At 42.2% G+C, this 22,060-nt stretch overlaps 1 protein-coding gene across 5 annotated transcripts in view; it reads right to left on the bottom strand.

Annotated features, from left to right (window-relative positions):
• The window catches only part of SEMA4D (semaphorin 4D), a 59,158-nt gene that overhangs the window by 26,957 nt on the left and 10,141 nt on the right, over positions 1-22,060 (bottom strand). For 4 of the 5 annotated variants that reach the window (XM_069961695.1, XM_069961691.1, XM_069961692.1 and 1 more), the window contains exon 2: positions 3,975-4,040. The gene's annotated coding sequence lies outside the window, so the exon portion shown is untranslated. Of the gene's footprint in view, positions 1-3,974; positions 4,041-4,562; positions 5,627-22,060 lie in introns of those variants that run through there. The other variant, XM_069961693.1, reaches the window with a different exon arrangement.

Genomic DNA, 22,060 nt, shown 5'->3' with positions numbered 1-22,060 from the left:
GGGAAAAAAAGTATGCATGAAAAGTGCACAAAAACAGTACTGTATATACTTCAGTGATGGAAGAGTACCGCTGCAATTGTATGCATTAGTCCTTGTACAATTTAATGACTGCCTATTATTTTTCCTCTAAAGGCTATGGCTACCTCTGCACAGATCTGTATTGTTCATTGGTTGCCTCGATGCAAGATAGGCAGCTTTGCTGTGCTAGTACATGACGGATAGTGCAGCCAGTGTGTTCTGGATTCCCAGAAGACATGTCCAGCGTGTATTACTGGGACACATGAGCCAAGTCTGAAAATAGGTGCATGTAGGAAACCGCATACACAGAGTCAGAAAATGAATAGGACTGCAGCTTAAAACTTTACTGTAGTAAAAGAAAAGCATTTTCCAAAGCCACATTCACACACGGCAGAACAATTATCAAATGTAGACTTGTAACCAATACAAACACTGCAGATCTGAAGGTGATTTCTACTGTGTAAACACGGCCTTACAATCTGGGGGTCTATACCCCTTGCTTGGAGTATCAAGACTTGATGTACAAACCACATATTGACTGAACAAATTCATCATCATAATTTATTTTATGAACTGGCATAAGGCTTAAAAAAAAAAAAGCTACAAATAAATCCCAAACATTATATTAAGGTTTAAAAAAAAACAAAAAAAAAAAAAACACTTCCTGCAGTACGCCACAATGTGACTGATCACAGGTCAATGCTTCATATGAAAGAGCAGTATAGGAAGTATCTTGCAAACAGTTGCATAGCTATAAAAAGGACTTCCTACACATTCATATCGGGAATTAAAAAAAATAAAAAAGAATGAATGACAACAGGTGCACAAAATACAGTACAGTATATGATCTCTTGTCCTACATACTATATACAGCTGCATAGCACTACCGGAGCCATACTAGATGCCGTTGGCACTAAATGTTAATCGCTGTTAGTTGCCCTGGAAACTTGAATGTGATGGGTGATGGGGGGTGGAGGCGACGATGGAGCCAGGGCAGGATCTCACATAGGACTCCCGTTGTAATGAAAATCCTAGGCAGCCTGAGTGTTAATGCATCCTTCTAGGAGACCAGCCTCGCTCCCTGTTCGGAGAACTGCAGCACTTTGTTCTTTTCGGGGCAGAATAATCGCTGTTGAATGATCCTGCCCAATTTTCATTTTACTTTCCGTATTCTAAATGGGAAGAAAATGTGCCTGTGTCTGCCGCTTACCAGCGTGAATGAAATCTGGTACACGCATATTAAACACTAGCCGGGAGAGTTGCTCTTTGTTCGGAATTGCTAAGCAGGTCAACGTCTCACATTTCCCCAGCATCCATTTGGCAGGACATTTATCATTCTCTTTACAGAACAATTGTATTCCGATACCAACAAGTACGAGAAGACAAAAGCTGGCTAAATCTAGGCTGCCATCTCTCGTACGGCTTGTTGCTAGGAAACCTTTCAACTCTTAAGCAGCTTGTTGATGCTCATCATTTATTAAACCGCGAGGAGCGGAGAAAGGGACCGGGCAAATAAACGCAGCGCTAATGTACTCCAATAGGTGGGAGTGTACCTGCCACACCTGCCCAAAGGAGAAAGACACCGACTTTCTGATGTTCAGTACTTCCGGTTTATTGGGAAACTGCATTATTCATGAAAAGAAGAAGTAGTAACTGCACCATGTCAGCTATACAAAGGCTAAGGAAGCAGCACAAAGACACACAGCTACTGCACCACAAAACAGATGAAGCGTATATATAGAGGCTGCCATGTAGAAAGCGTTCCTGCACTTTCAAAAAATTCTTTAAGGGTGCGTTCACACCTACAGGATCCCAGCAGATTTGATGGTGCAGATTTGATGCTGTGTTCAGTTATTCAAATGAAATCTGCTGCGGATCCGCTGCAGAAAATACGCTGCGGATCCGGTAAGTGTGAACGTACCCTAAAGCTGCATTTTATTTTTAAATTAACCCTTCAGAATAGTGACAAAGGAATTATAGTGATCTTACTGCTATGTTATTGAGCGAATGAACTCTACCTCCATGATGCACAACTATGTGTCTCAACTTCAGGAGGCAGGACCAGATCAGGACTGAATACCGGCAATACTCACACAGACACTTCCTTCCCCTTATGTGTCTGGCCAATCACAGAACAGCACTTACTCCTCTTTGTTATATCATGCCATAGTGCTGATGAAAGTGTAATGGACAGAACAGGGTGGCACTGTGCTGGGGTATTTATACATTACAGTACTACAGTGCCATATGGGGTTATTGATTAAATAGGTTTGCAAGGTGTTATTTGAGCATAAAGGGATGAAACAGCAGAAGCACAGAAAGTAAGCTACTGCTGCTGCTGCTGATGACAACAAAAGGCTGGGGGAGATTACACTCAGGAGGCATCACTGTGTGCATAGTAGGAGCACTGGTATTTACACAAGGCACAGAACTTTATTGGTGGTGAGAGATGACACATAAGCCTTGATTACAGGCACAGAAAGAACCCTCGGGTACTAGAACTAGAGGGTACTGACCATAATAAGGACCATAACAAGGAGTAAATAGCAAATAGCATGGAAAAGAGCCCCTAGTGGCCAAGGTTAAAGAGCTTTTGGGGTATTGTTGGAATATTAAGTGGTTTACAAATATATTAGAAATCGCATAGGCTTCAAATGGCTGGAAGTTGTTTGAAAAGAAAGTGACCACTTAAAAGACCTATACAGTTACATAGCTGATAAGGGTTGAAAAAAAGACAAAAGTCCTTCAACCTATAACTCTGCTGTGTAGGCAATTATATGGTCGATGGAATTTTTTATGTGATACTACATAAAAAAACAAAAAGTGACTGCAGTTAGGCTGCATTCACACGTTCCGTGTTCAACCCGGAACACGGAAGTGTAATGCCTCTAACGGAAACTCCCCCCACCCGGCAGCATCTGTGATAAGATGCTGGGAGCGGGGGAACTGTACAGATATGTGCTGCGCTGTAATGACAGAGCCCTGCATATCTGTACAGTTCCCCCACTCCCAGCATATTATCACAGATTCCAGCGGGTCGGGTGAGAGAGATAAGGGGTAGTCCGTTAAAGGCATTCCACGTCACGTCCGTGTTCTGCACCATGTGAATGCAGCCTTAAACTGAAAAAAAAAAAAAAAAAATCTGATTGCAGTGAACTTGGTTTGTTGGTTTAATTTAAGGCATTGTCATTCAAAACAACAACTTCCAAAAACCAACCATGAACAAAAATAGTGCAGAAAAGCCTAATGAACAGCCAGCTTTAGAGGACGTACATTATAGAAGCTGAGCCCATGAGCATGTGTCTATGTATATTTGGACCATAGCTGAAGACTGCCCATAGGCATTAGCTGTACAGTATTTTCAGATCACTTGTCTGGGAATTACCATTTATTCAATACTCCTATATAGTCTGAAAATTCACTCCTGCTCCAAAGCACCACGAAGGTCACATTGGTTACACTGCATTCAAACCTAGTAGCTTTAACCTGGAGGCTATAAACAGAGAACCGGTTGTACTGAAGTCAATGTCAGCAACTTGTCATCCCCGCAGTTGTGGGATAAACTATGTCGCCTTCATCTCAATACCCATAGATTATTAATAGAGCTTATAATATACTCAACCAGCCACTATAATATTTAACTGTCTTGATTTGCTTGGAACCCCTTTACCATATAGTCGTCAGATTTTTCTGGGGTCCCTGGGAGAAGCTTTGTCCCATTCTGCCCGCTGCACCTGCCAAGTGACATCTGTGCATGGATGTAATTCACATATGCTAACAACTATTGATGTGGAAAAATGAATGTCATTGCGATGACAGCCACTTGCTGTTACCTTATAGAAGATACGTAGTGACAGTAAATAACACAAAGGTAACACGCACACATAGCACTGTAACAGACAATTTACATTTTTTAGCTGGAAGGGGAAAAAAACAAAACAAAAAAAAACACAAACCTGCTCCTTTACTTGCACATGTTCAATGGGATACAGAGCGTGGACTCCTAGCTCATTTATCTTGACCTGCAATGTGAAAAGACAACAAGAAGATGTTGTGTAAGTATGGCGCTTTAACGTAAACCTGGAAAGTAACATGCAGAAGCATATGACGGTCTGGGAGCCGATGTGTTAAGCGTCTGATAGAAGTGACATTGCTGCGTTACATGCCTTGGGGTGATGCCAAAAAATAATCTTTGCCGGGAGCAAAGTAGTCCGAGCGGAATGGATACATTGCATACCTAAAGCGCCTCCTAAATAGCCTCTGTACTTAACAGCTTGTTTTCTTTGATGTAATCCTTTTATGGATAGAAACTATGTCAATGTGTTTGGGATAATTGAAGCCATTACGAGACGTATTGTACCTTACTGATACCAAAAGACATTGTAAAGTAAAGACAAGTGAATACAGATCTAAAGCTGGACGTCCAGGCTTTGAGATCTCTATGTAATTGTGCAGAGCTACAATCTGAGAACCAGGCATTCTCGGGGCACTTTAAGTATGACAAATTCAGTAGTCATCGTAAACAAATGTGCAGACAATCTTACCTATATCAAGCCTGCGTGCCAAAAATGTATACAACAGAAAGACATCACAACGTTTAGGATGAGCCGCCACGTTGAGACCCCCTAATATCACACGTGTTGTATACCGTTGTTGGGACAATCTGTCTTTTGTAGTGGTCCTTTTTTAGCATTTGTGCTCTTCACCTGTTAAGACTCCTGACCCAGTTTTTGAGAGTTATCAGGTCCTTTTGGGGATAAATGTTGGATTGCAATTTTACACGATGTGATTAGAGGTGAGCTAATTTATAGTAATAATGAAGGAAAGCTCTTTATTTTCTCTGCAAGCCGCTCATCAGCCGTCTGCCTTTTAACTCACTGCCGCTCAGTGCTGCGCCTGCCCAGGTGCTGGTACTTCTCCCAGTTTCCCAAGACTGGATCCAGCTTTTCCCAGCACCCGGGGAGGAGTGGCAATGAGTTAAAAATCAGCAGTGATAATGATAAATTTGCTCATCTCTAGTTGTAATATTTTGAATCTTTGTGAATATTGAATACATTTAACATTCTAGTGACAATCGCAGTGACCGTTCTTCCCAGTATGAGGTATAACATTGAGGAGTATGTTACTACACACCACTGAAGCCATGCACAGGCAGTGGACCATAGCTGCGTAGTGTTACAGCTAAGCAGCCATTGGGCACCACATGTGGTACAGTATATGGCTTTGTCTGCATGCAATAACCTGTCAGACTGTCCCCAAACTACACAGAGTTAACCGTTTGATAGCCGTTACCCTACTAAGGTCCAGCTATTGGTAAGGGCTGGTATAGATACTGCTGTATATAAATAGGCCCCGTTCTGTTAGCAGATGGCCGCCTGTGTGCACTTTAGCCTGTAAATAGGATAAGTAATTAAGCGAGCCATCCCACACGCAACATAGAAGTGACTTTAACAATCTTTCCTAAACCACACAGAAAAGTAACATAGCAAAGCTAACAAACAGCGCAGTGCTATTTACTCACTACAGAGACCCCTATGGTGCGTGCTCTGTGCAATACACTGCAAAGTGTGCCACAGACATGCAAACCTTTCATCCTGTGAAGGGGATTCTACATTGCAATCACACAGATGAGTGAATCTATGTGCAGATACGTTTCCTAAGGCTGGGTCAGCTACAGAGCTAAACTCCATAGTCAGAAGTGCAGAGGACACGCAGAGAAACCTACACTATGTCTAAAAATCACATCCATTAAAGGGAACAAGAATTTATGGACCACTAGCTAAAAGGAGGTCACGGTGGCACCGAGATGAGATTCTGCTGTGGGCTAATGCCTCGCACTGCCGCACTTATCGATTAGCAGAGACAATGCACAGGTTAAATGGCCGTCTCCTAGCAACCAGGCAGCCATGGGTAAAGGTTATATCGACTGATCCGTGAGGCGAGCAGGAGATCGGCACAACAAATGACATCATTCTCTACACCAGAGATATGATATCATGTGTTACCCATGAAAGGCAGAGCTGTGAACTAAAATGCCTCTCAGCGACGTCTCTTGTAGGGTTACCACAGAGTACCCGCTCTCTTACACAATCCTCATGTGATCGTGTCTGAATTTTTCCCAGAAATGTAATAAAATTAAAAAAAGTGTGGCTGTAGTCAAAAGAAAATACAAATACATACAGACTCCAAACGTAGCAGCCCACTCCATACATCGGGGTAGAGGTGGACAGGTTTGAAAAACGCTATTCCCGCAAATTTCAAGTCTATCCACATCTGACCTGTTCAGGAGCGGTGGTGGTAAGAGAACATGTTCGTACGGACATGCCGCTAATTGTTCGTGTTCACCGATCGCGAATAATTTGTTTGAAAATGATCTTTATAACCATTCCAATCGAACACATTTAAACACATGTTTTTTATGTTTGGGATCCGAACCAACCATTGGGATGCTCGCTCATCACTATTCAGGAGCGGAGGAGAGCAGCGCCCCCTCTCTCTGTTTCTTGATGCCCTTTTCCAGTGTGGTGCCTGCCCACGCACAACCCTGGAAGGTAAGGAGATAATCCTTGAGGTCAGAGTGCCTCCAGAACCCTATTCTGGTTAAGGGGTTATGGCACTCGGGAGCGCTCCTTCTTACTGTTCTTTAATACATCAGGGGTAGAGAACCTTGGCTCTCCAGCTGTTGCAAGACTACAACTCCTATCATGCCTGGACAGCCAAAGCCCTAGCTTTGGTTGTCCAGGCATGATAGGAGTTGTAGTGCTATACATATACTGATCGAATCCTATGCCAGAAACAATCCACCATTCCAGCTATATTCCATGTTTGCTACAGATCGACCAATCCCAGCTTAGTTTACATTTTATCAGAGCTTGTTAAGATATCAAAGTTAAGCTGTGATTGGTCACTATGGACAGAACCGAACAGATTCGGTCCCAGGTAGATTGAGAAATCTGGCCCAATGTCTTATTCAACCTTGCAGCTAATGTCAGACGCATAGTTAATACATCATTGGTTAGGAGATGAAGCCAACAGGACGTGATGGTTGAGGACTTGGCACAGCATGATGTACAAGCAGTCAGACATATCTGGAGGCAAGGTGAAAGGAGCAGTGAACAGACCGCGCCTGGGAGCGGCAAATGATTCCAAGCGTTTACAGGCACATATGCACGCACCAATAACACTGTGCTGGGCTACAGCTGCCTACTACTACACTATATACAGGACTAGTAAAATCACTTTACCAGAGCTCAGCACACAGCTCCACTGACAGAAACCAGACTAGGTTGCAAGTGTGGCGCTATAATAAAATGGTTATTAGTTTCCATGAACCAAGTCCCACTGCTCAGTAACCTACAATGAACTGCTAGATGTATCCCCCCACCCTGCAAATAGCAATTTGCTTGGCTCTACATTTTTTTGACATTGATGGCTCTGGGTGACGTATGCCACCATATGGGTATATTCAATGTATGTGTCTGTCAGAAGTGTAAAGGCAGCCCTAAAGTTTTATCTGGCCCCTCAGATTTTGGCAAAAGTGGCTGATCTAATGTGTATGGAGGTCTCCCAACTCTCTCAAGAGATGATGTCAGACACTCATCAGGCAGGTAGGACTTCATCTGCTGCTAGAATACGTTCTAGTGTATAAAGGTGAACCCATGTTTGGATGACACACACTGGAGGTATATGGGCACCTTTACGGGTTAAGAAAGCTATTTTGAGTCTGACTCCACATGTGTTTTATGTCAAAATGAGTCCCATTGAACTCCAATACAGATCTGAAATGCACATCAAAAACTGATCTGTTGATTCCGGACATGAACTCCATGTGGAAATGTTTAATTGAAGTCCAGGGCACATGAAAACTGCTCCAAATCCGCTCTAAGGGTACGTTCACACTTACCGGATCCGCAGCAGATTTCATTTAAATAATTGAACACAGCACCAAATCTGCACCATCAAATCTGCTGCGGATCTGCTGCGGATCCTGTAGGTGTGAACGCACCCTAATGCTTAATTTGAAGCAAATTTGATATATAATTTTGACAAGGATTTCCATGTCATGTGATGGTATGTGCACACTGAGGAATCAGGGCAAATCACCCACTGCGGATTTCGCCACTCACCATAGACTCCATTCTATGGTCAGACAGATTCCACCATCTGCCCAAAGAATGAACCTGTTCATTCACTGGGCGGACGGCGGAATCCGCCCGACCACAGAATGGAGTCTATGGTGAGCGGCGGAATCCACGGTGGGTGATCCACCCCGATTCCCTCAGTGTGCACATACCCTTCATCAATTTATCCTGTGCAATAAAAACCTTACAGAAGAGTCAGATGACCCACACAACAGCTCCGTCCAAATGTTGCTCAACACCTTTGTGAAGAGGCGATAGTAACAGAGCTGTATTTTACGTAAACCTGTAAGGATTAAGGATCATTTGTTTTAAAAATAAATTTAATATAAGGACCGTGACAAGTGAGCCGTAGGCCGGGAGGATCAGCTGATGGTAAAATGAGTGTGGCCCAATCTTTCACCAGCTCCTCTAGGAGAAATGCATTCCATGTCGCTGCAGACACGCCGGGCAAAATCGCACCGCAGGCTACACTTTTAAGTACTTCCCAGCACATCTTAGTGCTAAAAATAAACATACAAGCCAACAGAAGTCTACCGCATCTGAGATAAAGAAAGAACCGTACATGAGGTGTAAGCAGCCCATAGATAACTATAGCTGCCCACCATGCTACTTTTACTGTAAAATTCCCTTGTTCCATGCAGTATAGTATGTTGTGTTGGATTATTCAATCAATGCTCCTAAAATGCTACTAACAGTCAATCAGGTGTCGTAATACAGTAGGATATCAGCTGCTTTGCTTTCACTGATGGCATACAGGGACATATTACATATTTTGGTGGTGGTGTTGCAGTCATATGGAGTAATGTATTATCACTACAAATGAGCGAACCTGGAGCATGTTCAAGTTCATCCGAACCCAAACGTTCGGCATTTGATTAGCAGTGGCTGCTGAAGTTGGATAAAGCCCTAAGGCTATGTGGAAAACATGGATATAGTCATTGGCTGCATCCATGTTTTCCAGACAACCTTAGAGCTTTATCCAAGTTCAGCAGCCACCGCTAATCAAACGCCGAACGTTCGGGTTCGGATGGACTTTAACCCGAACCCGGTTCACTCATCTCTAATTATCACCCATACAGATCAGCATCATCATTATAAATGGGTTCCCAACATTTCAACAGACTCGTAGGCGACCATACTATTTGGTTCCTGTTTCTCTACAAAAGAAGATGCTCTCACATTTTCTAATGTGGTCACGTACAGCCAAGTGTTATCTATACATCACCACAAATTATTGGTATTATTTTATGACTTTATGTAGCCAGAGGTTTGGCTTTCATTTAAAATTTAGCGTACTATAAGCAAAGATAAGGGCCCAGATTTTTTTAACCTGTGCGAGACGAAAATCTGACACATTTTCATCTTGAATATGCAAAACAAGAGTCCGTGGAGCCTCGGTTGCGAGTCTCAAAACACGGGATAGCCAGATATCGCTAGCCTGTTGCCACAGGGTGCCTGCATGATGGGTAGTGCACCACACCACCCTGAAAGATAGTCCCTTAAGTCCCACTATAAGTAAATTCAGTTAACCTGAGGCTAATGCAAAATCTACACCAGCTCTCATATTACAGGCACTGTATTACAGGTCCACTACATCTCTTTGCTACCATACTACAGGCATTCTACTCCTCAAGCAGAGCATAGCTCCATGATGGCTTTCGAACTGAATATGCTATGGCCTTTATTTCTGGCTATTTCCTATGGAATGCCACAGAAGATCAGGGATAGACAGAGGTACTGCTGATCTCCATTTGCAGTCAAACATCTAATAGTCACATGCACCAGCACTTAGTGTAACCAGAGAGGGAGCCGCCGGGATCAGCTTTCTCAAAGTGAAACTTAATTTGAACCTTTTAGAGGACATGTACACATTAATGCTGTTCAGTGGCTTTCTAGCTGATGGTGAATATTCAGGAAACCAATAATATATAAAAGAATTTATCAAAGAAAGTGCTGTACGAATAAATCTATATTGTATCCAATGCATATTATACTTATAAGAATCATTCAGGGAATCTGTCACCAGGTTTATGCTGCCCTATCGGGGGAGGGGGGTCACCTAATAAATATTGGAGACTACAAGCTTGCACTGTACTCCCAGCTAATAAATACTTTTCTTTAAAAAAAAATAAAGAAATTATTGAGGTGTCCGCCAACAGGTTTATGCTACTCTATGATATAATAGCAAAGATCTGGGTGACAGATCCCTTGTTACTGTAACACAATCTATTTAACAGTTGTCCAGGGACACTGAGGATTTGCCCAGGGCTACACATTGATTCTGGCTGCAATAGAGGTCACATGACCAAAAATATTGTGTTGCTCTTTATGGATTTCGCTACATCACGGCTAAATAACTAACTGGGGTTTGCGACCTACAAGTGCCTACATCTCCATGACCTAACAGTCACATGACGGCCATCCAAGATGTTGAGACTGCCAGAATGCAATTGTAGCCACATGACCCTATCCACTGGCCTTACCTCTAACACCGCACCATCAAAATCCCCATCTAGCCCTACACTAAGTAGGCATTCTATTACCTGGCACCGTTAAACTTCTTCAAATCTTTACTAATGGCTCTAATCCACAGAAAGTGTTGAAGTAGTCAAACTTTTATTGGGTATACTGAGAGCAGACATGCAGTAGTATCACGCCGACCTGCTACACCATACAGAAATTATCATCCGATTTGTCCCTAAGTCACTTACAGCTGTCAGATGGACGGATAATCCACAGTTTAAATGTAAAGTACGCTCAACCATACAAAGCTGATAACTAAATACGCATTATACAAGGATCAGCCACATCAATAAAACCACTGACAGGTGATGTGTGAACAATGAATATCTTGTGATAATGTTCTGCAGACGACATCATGGCAGCCAGTGCCCACCCTCCTGTGCCTTGCCACATTAGAGAATTCTTATATGGTTTCTCCTGCATATGGAACACACTCACCGGCTGAGTATTCACGTAAACACTTCAAAATACTCCATAGAACATGTCTTTTCCTGGAAGCGATTATCAGGCTCAGAGGAGCGGAGAGAAATCTGCAGCCATACAGGTGAGCAATAACAACAAAGCATGCCAATGCCATTTCTTCTGCTTTGCATCGTGCTAGGACACGCCAAATGTTCACATCCCACTTTATAGAATTATTGCAGACAACCCAGCTCGTGTAGTGACAGCATTCAGAGGGCAGAGCGGCTGTCAGCCTGAACTAGTAACAAGACACAGTGTACTCCAGAGAGCCAGACAGATCACATCTCTACACAAAAATAACCTGCATGTTATCACACAAAAATATTACAATCCACTATAACTTAGCAAACTATAACGGGGGAAGCAAGGCCAACAAACAGAAAGAATGAAGTCTGAGGCAGCAACTATTAAAGGAAGCAGTCACCAAGAAATTCTACCTAAGCTATTGCCATCATGTTATAAAGCAGAAGCTGAGAAGATTGATATATATCCTTATTGGAAATATATTCTGTATAACTTGCAATTTATTGATTTAAATCTCTGATCTTTCCACGTCTAGTGGACAGTGGAATCAGTCGCTAGACTCCTAGAAGGGAAACTATCAGCAGGTTATTCTAATCTAACCTGCTGATAGTTTCCTATTGCACACGGGCTGAGGTCTCTTACCATCACCCTCGGCACAGTTCCGTGCAGTTTAATTCAGCGTCTAGTAGGGCCACTTGGAGCACTGGAGGCGGGGCTACAGCAACCCAGAACACTGATCCGCCCCCAGCCAGCCCTTTCTAATGATTATTAGTGGAGCGGGCTGGACCCCAGCCACAGTGCTCAATTGCTTTACTTCACTACAAACAGTGCAAAGGATGGAGGTACAAGACTTACCTTCACCCTCATTGCCCTGTGAGCAATCGAAAGCCATCAGTGGGTTAGCTTCATTGAACCTGCTGATAGTTCCCCTTTAACACAGAATGATCAGGGATTTCAATCAACATCTTACAAGTTATACAGATTTTTTCCCCCACAAAGTTACATATGGATCTGTTTCATCTCCTCCTGCTCTATAACATGATGTATGTAGATTAGTTAGCATTGTCTTGGTTACAGGTTCCCTTTAAGGTTTCAGCCAATAAAGCTTATTCATTGTATTAAAAAGAAAAAAGTGCAAAAGTGCACCAGATGACTGTCTATCCTAGTCATGTAATGGTCATGTAGTTATAGGGAACTTCTCTGGTCAGAACATCAGAACATGTGGCCTGTAACCACGCGGTAAGCCTACATGCATAGAAGAACACAGACAAAAAAAGAACACAATTCACCACAAAGCCTAAGGCCATGTTCTCACACGGATGGTTTTTTTTCTTTTTTTTTTTTTGTTAACCATGGAGTTCTGCTGAAACCAATAATAAAACAGCTGTTTGTTCACACGTACATTTGTTTCAAAAATTCCATCATCATCTGTCTGTCACTTCCATCATTCTGTTCCCATGATAGAACAGAGACACTAAGAAGATGACACAGACGTGAACGCAGCCTAGGCCTCTGCCAGACACCTCTAGCAGTGGATTATTTCCCAGCACATCTGTCCCTACTTTACCCCCCCCCTCCCATCAGTTGTGGGTAGAGTACCACTTTACCCGCATAAACAATCCTGCTGCAACCCCTCTGAACACATATGACAAAAAAAAAAAAAAAAAAGGTTCCTGGTGTATGTGCTTACTGTCTGGAAAGAAACTTCTGGATGAATACTCATTTTCCACAGTATACTGCAAACAAACTAATAAAACAGGATAAAGGAGGAGAGGCATGGGGAGCGATCAGCTGGAAAGCCGACCTCTCTGCAGTTGCAACCTTCAATGACTACTTCTTCAGTAATCTGATAACATGGGGTGCAGGTGCTTCGGCAATCACACTGAATAATCCTTACCTCGGTAAAGACTGAGGAGATAAGACTTGCTTGCATGGCACGCTAAAATGGCAGGATTGCTGTCTGAGACAGTCTGCTTTGTCAGGTGACCACATTAAGGAAACAGTCAAAGATTATATGCTGCGTCATGTCTGGCCGCAATTTTCTTCTATTGCAACATTTCCTTGACTTCTTCACTTCACTTCTCTATGTATGCCCATTTGCTCAGATTATAGTGCTTCCTATTTAGGGGAACCAGTCATCAGTCTCACGCTCAGGGTACAAACACACACAGCAGATATGCAGCAGATTTGATAATGTGTTCAGTTATTTAGATCTAATCTGCGTATCGCAGCAGTAAATACGCAGCGTATATGCCGTGTGTGTTTGTACCCTTATGACATTTTCCCTTTGACAACTGATTTTCTGATTAAATGAAACACATAGCAGCCAGTCAGGGTTCCCACGCGCAGTGCATGTATGTATGTATGTATGTATTACGATTATGTACGATTATGCAGGAACTTACATAAGAACTAGCTGTAACTCGATAGAATCCCAGACAACGTGATGTTCATAGTACAGTCACTGTGTTTTACAACATTGTATGTAATATTCAGGGCAGAATTCCAGCCCCAGTTTTCACTACTTCCTCAGCTTCCTTGTTGAGATTAATAGTGTTGGCAAATGATATCCATCCATAGAATCGGATCCATAGCTTGTTACAGGCAGCTGTCAGCCAGGACGTAAGTCTGTTTCCTGGTAATCCAGATCTGGCTGTTATGAATGGGAAGGAGTCTTCTATTGTTTTCTAATGATCATGAGAAAAGGTCATGTACGGAGCTGTAGTGAAAAGTCACATTGTCTCAGTACTCTTCATGTCTTCATGTAAAAGAAAATTAGAAATGACAGGATCCATACCTACTATACCTACTATAGGACCTAGACATCAGGCTCTTACAACTAAAGCTTTCACTCAAAAGCACAATCTCCGTCTGACCACACTAAAGCGGTCACATATCGGTGGGAAACATTTGCCAACTTTCCGGATTCAAAAAGTCATGAGACTACTATTAAGAAAAAAAAAAAAAAACAAGGAGAAAGGATGAACCACTAAAACAAATACAAAGTTACAAAAGATGCATGTGCAACCAAAGTTGTTACATAGCTATAGCCTTAGCTGTCGGATTACAGGGATTTAACTAGAAATTCAGGAATAACAAAGGCTGTCTTGAAGATACCTATAAACTGAACTTAAAACCGAGCTTTAGCTTTAAAGTTAAAATCCTGTTTGGTTTCTACAAGGATTAAGGCAGAGCTCCCAATCTCCGGGAAAGGTAAGGTTTCAGTATGACTCTCCTATGAGCCTCCACACACATTATACTGGTAAGGGTGGGTTCATGCAATACCCATTTGCTTCATTTAGGCTAAGTCCCTATTTACAAAGAAAATAGAAAGTTAAACCTGCATGAATATTGCCAAAAAATGCATGCATAAAATATCTAAAAAAAAAAAAAAAAAAAAGTAATAAGCAGTAATAAAACAGACACTACTAAAATAATTAAATTGGCTTACAAGTGGTCTAGCTTGTGCGGTGCCAAGTCTACCCAACTTACTCTGCTGCAAAGACTCTACATGTATACGGTACACGATTGTGTCGCAATGTTTCCAGAAAAAGACTAAACATTGCAGCCAGACGTTTGCTGAAAGCCAACAGCAAAATACAATATACACTACAAACAATGCATTTTTGATGCATCTTTTTTTCTTCACTTTCTTCAGGTACACAACAGTAAAGCTGTATGAAGCCGACTCCAACCATTATCTGTGCCCACGTGGATTTCATAGGAAGAATTGTAAAATTAGGTACCTTAATTTATTAAAAAGAATATGTATTTGATCATCTCAAGGGGGGGGGGGGAATTATTCCATTAAACTCCAGATGTTGCATACATACAATGTGTTATATTAGGCATATGCTGGGATGGCTGTACTACATACACTAATGGGTCTCTGGGGAGCTTCCTAATGACATTCTTCCCATACGTCAAGAGGATCAGAAATTACTTTACTAGAGTATAAAATGAGGCTGTATTTATAGGGAAGCGCTGCCCTTGATAATATTAGCTCTATAGTCAGCCACACAGAGACATCAATCTCCTTTCGGCAATAAAAACAGTCTGCGCCATGTACACTAAACCGCTAAGCCCCAACTTCACCATTCAGATCCGTTTGATGGCTGCTCAGAGAGTGATTGCTTCTCAAAGTGAATGTATTGTACTTGTATGTATGGATTATATTGGTTTTATTCATTACATTTGTAAAAATATGATGGGAGGAATCAGGGAGGTTTACTGAGCAAACAAATATGCTGTGCACAGGTTGCATCAAATCCGCTGTAGTTTTTTAATCTCCGATTTCAAGTATCTAGAAAAAGGTTGTGGCCAAGATAAAAAGTGTAAGATAAAAAATAAAGCAGACTTCTTGTTCTGTCTGTGATGATAAGAGTAGGATGCTGTAACAGCATCTGTACTCACCCCAATGAGAAAGGTCGGGTCTAGGTCGCCTATGTCCATGAGGCCTGAAAAGCATAGAACTAAATGCTGTTAAAAATAGCCCAGGCAAGATGGAAGCCCCTATGGAAATGCAGGAAAAATTACAATCCGAAAATAGAAAGAGTAGAGAAAAAAGAATAAGTTTCAGTATCTGTGCCTAATCAGTAATGGTAACTCCAGGCTATGTATGCCTGATACTAAAAAAATGTTTTTCCTAATCAGTTTCTCTTTTCTGACTAATTGTTATGGGGGCTTCCATCTGTTGTTTGGAAAAACATTTGACATGACAAAGAGACACGTAAAAAAGGTTTGATCAATGTGAGTGTTCAGACCTGCATTGATCCTTAGAACGAGTGGGGACAGGGCCACACTGCTGGGCGGTCCGCTGCTCTGCGTCACTGAAAGAGTCGGCCTCCACAGATGTATATTAGGAGCCCGATTCATCACATGACACAAGGCTAGGAGAGGAAAGCATTTGGCACGGTCTTTCCCTGTCTCGTTCTCACAAATGGTAAGAGTCTGAACACTCAAACACAGACCGATCAAAAGTTTTCACGTCTCTAGGATGTCAAAATTTTTTCCAGATGACAGTGACACTTTAACAGCATTTAGTGATATGCTTTACAGTAAGTCTCCTTTTACACCTATAGATCTCAGACAGCCTGCGGATGCAAACAAGATAGCGAGATAGGCAGTCGTTTCCAGTGCCTTTACAAAGCAGCCATTTAAATGTATTGCGGTCTATCGCACATTTAGATCTTAAAGCCCACACAAAAGATATGATCAGCTAAGGATTGGGCCCGCTCCTTGGCTAATCATTGTCACTTTTACACGGACAAATTATACACCAAAAGAGCATTTCTGGCAGCGCTAGAGGAATGTGAAACATTACTGACCATACTCTGTGACCTTTGAAGAGGTCATTCCACAGGGAACTGCTGTTGTCTTATAATACTGGTGCTATCTACTGGTGCTATCTACTGGCATCACCTACTGCTGCAATGCTGAACAGATTACTTTACAGAATCCTTCTCTGATCACCAAAGATAGAACAAGAAATCAGGCAGATATCACTGTGTAATAAAGACAATGATCAGCCGAGGAACCAATCAGCTGATCATTGACTTTCAACATGTTTAAAAAAAATCATTGGCTGAGCCATGCATCACTGTAATGGTGATGCGCAGTTGGCAACTAATCACTTAAAGAGAGCAGAGATATGTCACAAGTAGGAGCACACCAGCAAATATAGAAAAAATACACAAATATGTTTTATTGATATAAATCAGACAATTACACAAAACAAAATAGAATAGCAAAGGAAAAACAAATCCCTGCACATTAAAAACATTTAAAAATCCCCAAAAGAGGGAAAAACACGGTGGGACCCACACGGTATAGGGGACCCCCAGGCCAGCATACGGTCATCTAATATAGCTCCATCAACCCTCACACAAATGCAGGCTAGATAAACACCATAAACAATAAACAAAAGGTGTACAAATCAAAACCAACAGTGTACATGTGTGATATGAAGGTGACTGGGACATAAAAAATGAACAATAAATCAAATGATACACATCACCAAACACAGAGGGAGAGGAGCGACTCGTTGCGGCCTATGATAACCCTACGCGTTACGTTCCACCGGAACTTCGTCAGTTGGCAGCTAATAAAAGTGTACAGAAAATGATTAAGATGTATGCTTACCAGTCCACGTTCCCCCTACCCGCTAACACTTCTAAACCAGTCTCTGCAGTGACAGGCCGCAGGGCTGTCTAGTCTCTGTCAGTGATTGGCTGAGCAGCCTGTCACTGCAGAGGCAAATTCAGAAGCTTCAGCGGCTGGGGTCAGTGGGGAAGACAGGAACAAGCCAGGAGGACACCAGGGGAGTGTGACCAGGTAAGTATAATCTTCATTATTTTTTTTTATATAAAGCAAGGGCTGAACAGACATCACTGACAATGCCCATGCAGCCCCTGCACACACACAATAAAATGGAAAATATTTAAAAAAAACAAACACACAACTAAAAATTCTTAAAACATAAAAGTTGAGCATAAAAACGTGATTTCAACACTAGGTCATTTTCTAATGACACATTCCCTTTAAGGAAATTAGGAAAGGGAAACTTATAGATCTAGTAAGACATGGCAAATTTATTATACAATGTACTGGGATAAGGCTGGTGCAGTTTCTGCTTGTCTGGTCCGCTTTTATCTCATCTATTAGGGAAATAATAACAAACCTTCCACAACAGGTTTTATTGTTAAAGCCATTTATTATTTAATTTGTAAAATCCCTGCACTGCCTAAGATATTAGTGACTGGCAGGAAACCTGCACACACAGCTAGCATCTATCCTATGGTATCCAGGCATCCTGCAGTACTATGCAGCTGTCATTAAAGTAACCACCCTCTAAGGTGAGATGACTCCGCTCATATCACCTCAGCCTATGTGGCAAAGCTGAAAAGTGATCTACGGTCAGTCACTCTATTGCAACTAATCTACTAACCTCTGCGAAAACTGGAAACAAAACAGCATCAAACGTTATAAAAAGATTTCCAGTAAAAGCCTAATTTGAATAACATGCCATCTTCTGATATGCGTTGGTAGCAGTGAAAGTGTAATGTGTCATGACAAGCCTAGTGCTTTACACATTAATATTTGATTGCACCTCCGTTCTGAGAAGGAAACCTGAACCTTGTAATTAGATTTCACCACTGCATGTAAGATGTGAGATGCGAGTCTGGAAGGCATTACATCGCTTCAGGCTAGAGAAGAGCGAATTTACAGTAACAACGAACTGAAGTGATTGGGTATCTCTGCAATCCGCTCATCGTCCTGCTGCCATCTGACTGCTGTTCTGTGCCGCCCCGGGAGCTAAGAAAAGCTGGATCCAGTCCTAGGTAACTTCTCCCAGTTTCCTAAGACTGAATCCAGCATTTCCCAGCCCCCCCCCGGGGAGGAGCGGCACAGAGAGGCAGTGAGTTAAAACGCTTATGAGCAGATTGCAGAGATAATGAAGCACTTTGTTATTACTGTAAGTTCGCTCATCTCTACTTCAGAATTTTTGCAAGGTTCACACCAAATAAAGATGTTAGGCTAGGTTCACACTGCGTTTTCAGCATCCGTTTAACGCATCCGTTTTTTGCAAAAAAACGTATGAAAAACGGATTGCAAAAAACTGATTCATTTGTGTGCATCCGTTTTTCTATTGACTTCCATTATAAAAAAAAACGGATCCGTTTTTTTTTGGCTGACCAAAACTGACCAAAAAACGTTGCTGACCCTATTTTTCTGGACGTTAAAAAAAACGGATCCGTTAAACGGATGCTGAAAACGCAGTGTGAACCTAGCCTTACCAAACATTAAGGCTCAGGAGAAAATGACGCAAGAACTTATTTGAAGAAACCATTTACTTTACGTTCTACAGTCCACACAACCGCTATATGAGATGTTACTAAACCAGATTTCTGTTACATTTTTTTATTTTGCACCATAAACAGCTCAAAAAAGGGCCGGGCCCGATACCTCATTTCACTGCCTCACCATCACTACTCTCAACAAACCAGGCCTGCGGTGCACTGCTTTCTTGAACAACGGGATCGGGCGAAAGAGGAAAGCTGGTATATGCTTTTCTTCTATTTCACAAAAAAAAAAAAAAAAGGTAAATTACCTATAACATTCCCTCCCCCCCCCCCCCCCCTTCACCCAGAAGACCTCTTCAAAGATCATGTCTCTTTCTAGGACAAAGGGTCCCCTCTCTATGAAGTCCAAATGCTTTACTAGCAACCACTAACTACCAGGCTCTACTAGGGCATATGACAAGGGTTGTTGTCAAAGTATTTTTATATGTAAAAGTGCTCAGGGTGCCAGCACAACACATGCCACTGACTGCATGTGCCGCTCTAAGGACACATTCTGCGGCCGCAAAGCACTCTGCACATGCGCATCAGTAATGCTTTGTGCTTCACAGAGCACTACATTGGCACTACATTAAAGTGACACCGAACCCACAATCTGACCCCCCACAAACCTCTTGTACCTTCAGATAGCTGCTTTTAATCCAAGATCTGTCCTGGGGTCCGTTCAGCAGGTGATGCAGTTATTGTCCTGAAAAACAACTTTTAAACTTGCAGCCCTGTGTCAAATTGTCGTGGCTTGGAGTATCTGTGGATTAGACTTGCACCGCCCCTCTGTCCCTCCTCCCAGCCCTCTTCACCATTAGGAATGCCCCAGGCAGGATTTTTCCTATTCGTCACCTGTCTAAACACTGCACAGGTGCTAGATCATTCAGTGTTCAGACAGGTGAGGAATAAAAAAGCCTGCCCAGAGGCATTCTTAATGGTGAAGAGGGTGGGGAGGAGGCGCAGGGAGGCGGTGCAAGGCTGCGGTACAGACACTCTAGGCCACACCATTTGACACAGGGCTACAAGTTTAAAAGTAGTTTTTTAGGACAATAACTGCATCACCTGCCGAACGGACCCCAGGACAGATCTTGGATTAAAAGCAGCTATCTGAAGGTACAAGCAGTTAGGAAAAGCAGATTTTTGCGCCACATATCCCGTCCCATGTTAAGAGGGCCATTAAAAAACATTTGTTCTATGTTCTGTCCACAATTGCTGACAGAACTATGGATGTGTGAATATGGCCTAATGGTGCTACCCTGATCAGAGTGTTTTGCTCTCCATCCCAAAGGGTTTGGCTGTGCATGTTTTTGGGTGGATTCACATGTGGCAGACCAGTAGGCCAGAAACACGACAGTGTGTCTTGCATTTTGTCTGTTTTTGGACGTTTTGCTACTATTTTGTGGAATTATTAATAAATAAATTTTAATTGGAGAAAGTGTTGACCTCTACAGTTTGTCTCCATTCCAAGTCTTTAGGATTGAGAAGTCCCTCAACCGTGCACTATCCAGGTGAGCTGGTTGCATCCATCTTTGTCTTGTAATGAAACCACATTACACATCCAGCAATACATGATCTATTATACAATTCATAGGACCTGTACAGAAGGTTTATAACCACAGATACTCGTATGTAGAACGTGAATACTATAGCGTGCTGCTCTATTACTTACTAAGACAAAAACAACAATGAGAAAAAGATCAAGTGATTAGGCCGAATGCTGCTCATTTGGCTTGGCCTCGCATGACGCCAAAAGGCACTCTACACGACACAGCTCCTAAACCCTTTTAAATTACAGGGCTTTAAGAGGATCAGGCCAGAGCCATGTGCTGTTTGCCTAGTTACCTAACTCAACAGAAGCCTCTGAGCAGAACCATAACACACACAAAAAGGTTTGAAGACAGGAACTTTTATGACATAAAATGGTCAGTATTTCCTTAATATATTTCCTGCCCAATGTAAAGTTTGTGTGAAGAGGATTACGCAGGGTTAGAAAAGCATGGATGTTTTCACCCAAAAACAGCACTACTCTTGTCCTCCATTTGGGTTTCCTTTTGCAGCTTGGGTCCATTGAAGTGAATAGAGCTGTACTGTAATACTACACACAACCCGAGGACAGGGGTGATGCAGTTTTCCAGAAAGTAGCTGTGCTTTTTCTAATCTGGGTTAGCCCCTTTAAATTCCCTTCCAAATTTTATATAGCCATATGTCATACATATACATACTTAAAACTATACATACTTAAAATATGTATAGTTTCTACAGCAGTCTCTTGCTACATACTGTATATGTCATGTGACCACTCATGCTAGGAGTTTGCACACAATGTCCATGACATCACTGTAGTACTTCCAGTTTTTTTTTTTTCTTATTAAAAGGAGTATAAACTATACTCACCCTTTTTGGCCCCAGCTGCTACCACTTCCGGTCCTTCCCTGGTCACTGCTTCTTTGAGGTTCCTGTGATGTCCTGACGCCACAGGAACTGGTCTGCTCAGCCAATCAGTTGCTGGAGCGTTGTCCTACCTCAGTCAGTGATTGGCTGAGCAGGCAGATTCCTCGAAGGTTGGGGATGTCACAGGAGACCAGCAAAGAAATGGAAGGATCGGCTGCGGGAACAGGGGGGGGGAGGGGGTTATAGATTATTATTTTTACATAATCTCCCCTCCATGGAGCAATTGCTTTTCCTATGGACAAATCCTTTCACGAGAGACTAAAACGTTTATGTGCTGAGGTTTTACTGCCACAAATTTTCCTTTTCAGATCACATAAAATATGACTGGCTCAATTTTCTTTTCTTCCATAATATCACTAAGGAGTTCATTGTTTCTTTCACAAATATAAATCGAGAATAAGCCAGCCTTTTTATGCTGCCAAAGGTAACTTCAATACTTCAGAAGTCTTACCCAAGGTATACAATACCTACCCATGAGAGCAAACCAGCAAATGTAGGGCCAGGAGCATCAGGATCAAAAGCTGAGAAGGGTGGGGGGAGGAATTGTCATTTACACTTTGTTCACACTAGTGCACTACTGAGCGAACAAAGGAAGCC

This window comes from Dendropsophus ebraccatus, chromosome 3 (assembly GCF_027789765.1).
Source record: "Dendropsophus ebraccatus isolate aDenEbr1 chromosome 3, aDenEbr1.pat, whole genome shotgun sequence".
NCBI lineage: Eukaryota > Metazoa > Chordata > Amphibia > Anura > Hylidae > Dendropsophus > Dendropsophus ebraccatus.
The sequence above is the reverse complement of the archived record's forward strand: the minus strand, read 5'-3'. Positions and strand labels throughout refer to the sequence as shown.